The sequence below is a fragment of the Rhincodon typus genome, unplaced genomic scaffold (assembly GCF_021869965.1).
Source record: "Rhincodon typus isolate 14 unplaced genomic scaffold, sRhiTyp1.1 hic_rhity00011483, whole genome shotgun sequence".
Taxonomy (NCBI): domain Eukaryota; kingdom Metazoa; phylum Chordata; class Chondrichthyes; order Orectolobiformes; family Rhincodontidae; genus Rhincodon; species Rhincodon typus.
This window is the reverse complement of record NW_025977121.1, coordinates 1-7,113: the sequence shown is the minus strand read 5'-3', so window position 1 is coordinate 7,113 and position 7,113 is coordinate 1. Positions and strand designations below refer to the sequence as shown.

The following is a 7,113-nucleotide window of genomic DNA, read 5'->3' as shown; positions in this document are numbered from 1 at the left end:
TTTGCTGGAACACGAAATCTACAATTTCCTCCTTGAAGACAGTTCCGAAAACCAAACTCATCCTCAGAGCCATTTGCCAGTTTTCCACATGATGCCAGTAGTTTGAGATTATATCCCTCTGGTTACCGCTAATGACTTTCGTTTTCAAACTCTCTGCTCACCCGAGGAGTGTTATCCCTCAGGTTAAACCACCATCACTTCTCTCTCTCTAATAATGGCCCAGAACAAGTATGGCAACATTAGCTTTTATTGCGTGGCTCAGTGTCAGATTTTGTGATATTGTAAACATGGGACTCACAGGGATATTTTATTCTTTATTGTATGCATTATATAGGTCAGTTGTACTTGTAAGAGATAAACAGAAAGATTGCTTGTACACGTAGTAACTTACAAAATCAAAAATTTACAATGGCGGCTGCGTTAACCCAGAATTCCGAGCGCTGGTTAACATCCCCGATGAACGTGTTCCTTATCGCTGCGCATGCGCAGACTCTCCGCGGCTCAACAATGGCATAGCGCATGAGTAGTCGGAGCGTTCCTATGGAGCAGTTGTACTTTGCCTCGGCTCCACAAAAGGTAACAATGAGGCGGAGCGGAGCAGGCGATGGGCCGGGCGGTCGAACGGGCAGGATATCCTAATCACTTTGTGGATGCGCTAGGGTTCGTATAAAGATAATATTGTCCTCGTTTCATGAAACTGGACAAATCGCTGCACCCTCTTAGGGACAGGACCCCGTTATCGTCCGCCATCTTTGTATGGGGCAAAGGGCAGCTGGGCGCACGTGCAATCACCCAGGGCCAGGGAAGAGAATGTTGTGCTTCGGGTCGGGACCCGAAACGTCAACTTTCCTGCTCCCCTGACGCTGCCTGGCCTGCTGTGTTCCTCTCGCTCCACACTGTGTTATCTCTGACTCCAGCATTGGCAGTTCTTACTACGTCTGTCAGAATGTTGTGAATGTCTCTCCTGGACTAATAGGGATGGGATTTATAAATTACTTTTACAGGGAGTGAGGAGGGGAGTATTTACACACAGCAAACTCAAAATCACAAAAATGTTTGTTTCATCTGAAATTCTGTCCCGGACTGACTGAGATGGCTTTTGTCAACTTAGTTTACAGCATGCTGGAAAAGAATTTGCTGATTGGAAACTCAAACCAAATGATACACCAAGATCTGATCGTGCCACGTTATCCTTCATTCATTCAGCACTGGATATTATTGGCCTTTGAATGAAAGTATTGAGTAAAATAAAAGTTACATAAATTTCCTCCCTTACATCTCCCAGTAACACTTACCCAATATCTTATATCTGTGTCTCTAATACTTTTACTATCAGTGAATGGTAACAGCTGCCCTTTATCTGCCTTATCTAAACCTATCATAAACCTCGACACATTTATCAAATCTCACGTCAGTCTTCTTCGCTCTATGCAGAGCAACTTCAGTTTCTCCAACCTGACCTTGCAACTAATATTCCTCATTCCTTGAACCATTCTGATCAACCCCAGTCCTGACAAAGGGTTTCGACCTGAAACGTTGACTTTCCTGCTTCTTGGATGCTGTCTGACTGACTATGCTTTTCCAGCTCCACATTTATTCATTTTGATCAATCTCCTTTTAAATCTCCCCACAGACGCTCACATCTTTTGTGGTGATCACTTGTTTGCAGAGACCCAAATGCACTGTGTTCATGTGTATAATCTTATCACACTATCAATTGCTCAATAACATTTCCGTGATTGCTGGGTTAGAGTTTCCGCTGATCCCAGTCCTTCTGATTTATTTTGAGCTGCAGACTTTGGCATTTGATTTTAAATTTGAAAACACTGAAATTGTTTCAGTATTTTTAACCAGTAACCTGCATGATTCAGCTTTTGGTGCTGTTCTTATTTATCTGTGAAAGCTTGACACGGCTCTGGGGCTGGTGTGACCCCTTTACTGTGGATCTGAATCAATATCCATCCATTACTCTAGTTCATCTCTGCTCTCCCTGATCAACTCGCTGTCATTTTCTAACCTTCTCTAACTCCAGTAATGGGTGCAACTTCCTTAGGTGTTTTATTGTTACTTCCATTGACTCTCTAAATGAGGTTTTTACAGCTGAACATCTCCTGACCATTTGGTGCTGGCAATTATCTTCCATTAGTAGCTCCCACGATGCTATAAGATAAGGAATTATTCACCAAGTGATGGTGAAGGGACTGGGATACGTGTCTATATCGATGGCAATTAACTTATATCAATATAGTGCCTTTCACATCATGAAAACTTCCGAGCTGTTCGTCAGGAGTGGTTACGAAGCATTTTTTTGATTACAATCACGTTACAAGGTATCAAAGGTGAGAAAATGTTTTATTGTCAACTATGTAGTTTTCAAGGAGTACTTTGAAGTGGAAAAAGTTAGGTTGAGAGAGCAAGAAGTTTAGTGAGGAAATTTCACAGTTTACAGCCATGGCATGTGAAGGTTGAAGGCACCAAATGTGAAACAGTTGAATTCGAGAATTATCAGGAGATCGGAATTAGAGGTAATGCAGATATCTCAGAGGGCATTTGTTAAAATTCATTCTTAGGATGTGGGCTTCGCTGATTGTCCTTGATCCCTAATTGCCCTTGAGAGGGCTGGAGGGCATTGTGAGAAAGAAAAAAAAGACACTATCAAGAGATTGAATAGAAGGAAGAAAAGCTTGAAGTATAGCTGCGCAAGCACATGGTGGTGGGTGAAGCAAATAGTCACACAGGCAGCAGAGTTTTGGATAACCTCAGGATTACATCACTGGGTGAATAACCTGTATCTCCTTCCCCGACAGCATTGTGGGAGCTGGTGTGGGAAGATAAATCTGCTAAGACAGCAGTGCATGCTTGTGAGAATGGATAGAGGTAAAAATCTCAATCGGATACAGTGAATGGAAGGAAGAATAAAGCACTAAACAGAGCTCAAGTACATCCATTCATAGAGGCAGAGGAAGTTAGACAAGTGCAGGGAGGGAAATGTGAGAGGAAGGTGAGGAGTGCATTAGGATAGTTCAGCCCAGAGGGACCAATGGAATGGATGAGACGTTCAGCAGCAGATGAACAGAGACTAAAAGGAGTCAGGTGATGTTACTGGGGAGGAAGTGGGCAGTCTTTGTGATGGTGGGGATATGTGATTGAAAAGTCGTCTTGGGGCCAAGTATTTCAACATGGTTATGACGTGTTTGATTCAGACTCAGACAGTTGTCAGGGAGAGGGATGGAGTCAGTCGTGAGGCAGTGGAGGTTGTGTTGGGGACTGAAGACAAAGACATCAGTTTTGCAATTATTTAATTGGTGGAAATTTCTGCCCTACCAGGGTGGCTGTCAGACAAGTCAGTATGGTGCATGACCCGGAGGGAACTTGGAGGTGATGGTGTTCACATTCCCTGCTACTCTGCTGCTTTTCAGTCGTGGAGGCTGAGTGTTTGGAAGATTCTGGTATGGTTATGGTAAGTCGTAGGTGTTGAAAATCCCCCTCCTTCAGTCCCTTTCTTCACATAGAAGCCAGAGTCTTGTGAGAGATTCTCTCTCACTCTATTGTTGTTTGTTTAACATCAATTTCACAGGATATTAGAAGGGGAAAATTTACAAACTAACCATTACAACATGATATGATGGATTTGCCAGTTTTATCACAAATGGGACGTGATCCGATTTTGAACATGGAAGGAAACAGCCCTGGAGAGAAAAGTACATGTTTGTGTGTGTGGACAAGTCTTCAGCCAATTATCAGGCTTCACAAACCACAAATGCAGTCACACTGGGGAGAAACAGTGAAAATGTGGTGATTGTGGGGAGGAATTAATTTCCCCACCTGAGCCGGAAACTCATCGACGTTGTCACCCCAGTAACAGGACATTCACCTGCTCAGTGTGTGGGAAGAGACTCACTCAGTCATTTAACCTGCTGCAACACCAGCTCGTTCACACTGAGGAGAGATCATTTCAATGCCTGGACTGTGGAAGGTGCTGTAGAAGTTCCGGGACTGCTATGCCATCAATGTGTTCATACTGCAGACAGATCTTTTAAATGCCCAGACTGTGGAAAATGCTTTAAAACTTCCAGGGAGATGTCATCCCATCAATTACCTCACATTAATGAGAGACCTTTTAAATTCCCAGACTGTGAAAAAAACACAGAGTTCACACATCTCAACAGCGATTGGATTTTGCAGTTCATCACATTCAGGACTGAAGGTAAAGTTTTAATATTTTGGATAAAACTCACGTCAATCAGCTTTATGTCAAAAACAGTGTGGCAGGTCATTGTACGAATGTGATCATGGAGTACTTGGTAGAGTCAGCACGGCTTCATCAAGGGGAAGTCATGCCTGACAAATCTTAGAATTCTTTGAGGAGGTACTGAGCAAGTTAGGTAAAAGAGAGCTGGTGGAAGTGATCTGTTTGGACTTCCACATGACATTTGACAAGGTGCCACATGGGAAGCTGCTAAATAAGAAAGGGGCCCGTGATTTCGGGGCCAAGATACTGACAAAGCTTGAGGATTGAGTGACTGGCAGGGCTCTTTTTCAGGATGGCAGCCAGTGACTAGTAACATTCAGCAGGCGTCAGTGTTGGGACCACAATTATTCATATTATTCATTAACAATCTGGACAAAGGAATTGAGGGCATTGTTGCTAGGTTTGCAGATGACAGAATGATAGGTGGAGGGACGGGTCATATTCAGGAAGCAGGATGATTACAGAATGACTTGGACAGGCTAGGAGAGTGGACAAAGAAGTGGCAGGTGGAATACAATAAGGGAAAATGTGAGGTAATACATTTTGATCGGAAAGCTAGAGGCATAGACTATATTCAAAATGAGGAAAGGCTTCAGAAATCTGAATCACAAAGGGACTTGAGAGTTCTTGTTCAGGATTCTTTTACGGTCAAAGTGCAAGTTCAGTTGGTGGTTAGGAAGGCAAATGCAATGGAGGCGTTCATTTCAAGACAGCTGGAAAACAGAAGCAGAGATGTACTGTTGAGACTAAACAAGGCTCCATTCATACTGCATTTGGAATTTGTGAGCGGTTTTAGGCCCAGTATCTAAGAAAAGATGTCTTGGTGTTGGAGGGTGTCCAGAGGTGGTCTCCACGAATAATCACATGGATGAAGGACTTGTCATATGAGGATTTATTGAGGACTCTCTGTTCTTGATAGAGTTTAGAAGGATGGGGTGGGGAGTGGGAATCTGATTGAAACTTACAGAATACTGAGAGACATGGATCGAGTAGACATGGAGAAGATGTTTCCACTATAGGAGAGACCTGGACCCGGGGGCACTGCCTCAGAGTGAAGGGATGACACTTTAGAACTGAGAGAAGGAGGAATTTCTTCAGACAGAGGGTGGTGAATCTGTAGAGTTAATTGACACAGAGAGCTGTGCAGGCCGAGTCATTGAGCATACTTCAGACAGCAATGGATGTTTTCTTAATTAGTGAGGGGATGAAGGGTTATGGGGAGAAGGCAGGAGAATGGTTTTGAGAAACATATCAGCCAAAATTAAATGGCAGAGCAAATTTGATGGACTGAATGGTCTAATTCTGTTGGTATATCTTATGGTCTTTTGTTAGTAGTTCAAATAAAATTTGGTCCTTTTTGCAGTGCGTTGCATCTCCCCTGCAGTCGTAGTTTCCACAGTCCCAGAGAGCCATAGGGCTGTGCACTCACGAGAGAGAGAGAGAGAGAGAGAGAGATTGATGACTGGTGATGAGTTTAACCTGAGAGAGCTCCTGTTCATGAGACCCAACTCCTAGTCCCTCTACCATGTTCCCACTAAACTGCTGACCATCCACCTCTCCCCATGTGATGCATATTGGTAACAATTCTCTTTATCCTGGGTCTGTCCTTCTCACTGATAATTCCACCATCATCAACCTTCTTGGGAAAGACTGACACTTCATCCTACCATCTTTGCAAACTGTCAATCTCCAACCTCTCTTTCATTGATGATTAAGAGTTAGGGACCAAGTGTAGTGTGTCAAAGTTTGCAAAGATGAGTGATACAGAAAAGTGTGCAGAGGACACTGAATGTCTACACAGGGACATAGATAGGTTAAGGGAGTGGGTACGGGTCTGGCAGATGGAGTACAATATTAAGGTTGTCCATTTTGGTTGGAATAACAGCAAAATTGACTACAATTTAAGTTGTGAAACATTACTGCATACTGCTGCGGAGAGGGACCTGGGTGACGAACTTTAAAAAATTGGTTTGCAGATGCAGCAGGTAATTAAGAAGGCAAACGGAATAGTGTCCGTCTTTGGTAAAGGGATGGAGTTTAAAAATAGGGAGGTTATACCCTCCACCTATACAACTTCCCCAGTTCTGAGGAAGGGTCACCTGACCCGAAACGTTAACTCTGTTTTCTCCTTTACAGATGCTGCCAGACCTGCTGAGCTTTTCCAGCAACTTTGTTTTTGTTCAGCTCTCCATCTTGTTATCTGATACTCACTCAGCGCATGCTTTAGTTCCTGGGTGATTGACGGTATCGTATGGCCAATAGGTAGAAGGGCGGCCCGGTTAACTTTCCGGGATTGGCTGGACCTCGAACCAATCAGTGTGAATAAAAGACCGGAGCCGGGCAGTTTACGGAGCATGCGTAATATGTGTGTCTGAGCAGGAAGGAGGCAGTGGGGCTGAAAGTGTGACACGGAGCACGTGGTTTCAGGAACAACGTGGTGGAGCCCCAGGAAACCCTTTTAACATGGGGTCAGAGTGAAAGAATTTACACACAGCGAACTCAAACCAAGAGCAACGTTTGTCCCTCCTGTACTGAGAAGGATAGGGTTTCGGAGCACTTGGTTATTGAAGCCCAAAGGTCAGTGAGCTGGAGTTTGGATTGTCTCTCTCCACAGATACTGTCTGAGCTGCTGAGGTTTTGCAGCATTTCACTTTCTTGCAGAAAATCCCGCTACGGCATAATCTTGTGTCTGTTGTCAGGATTGCTTCCAGAACCCAGTCTCGAATCTCAGGCAAGATATTAGGAACTACAGATGCTGGAGAATCCGAGACAACAAGGTGCAGGGCTGGATGAACACAGCAGGCCAAGCAGCATCATAGGAGCAGAAAGGCTGACGTTTCGGGCCTAGACCCTTCATCAGA

The 7,113-nt window shown here is 44.0% G+C and overlaps 1 long non-coding RNA gene across 1 annotated transcript; it reads left to right on the top strand.

Annotated features, from left to right (window-relative positions):
• The first annotated feature begins 534 nt into the window (after nt 1-534).
• On the top strand, nt 535-4,390 carry LOC125482508. The gene is made up of 3 exons (XR_007261668.1): nt 535-576; nt 3,328-3,460; nt 3,578-4,390. It is a non-coding gene; the product is annotated as an uncharacterized LOC125482508 (long non-coding RNA).
• The last annotated feature ends 2,723 nt before the right edge of the window (nt 4,391-7,113 follow it).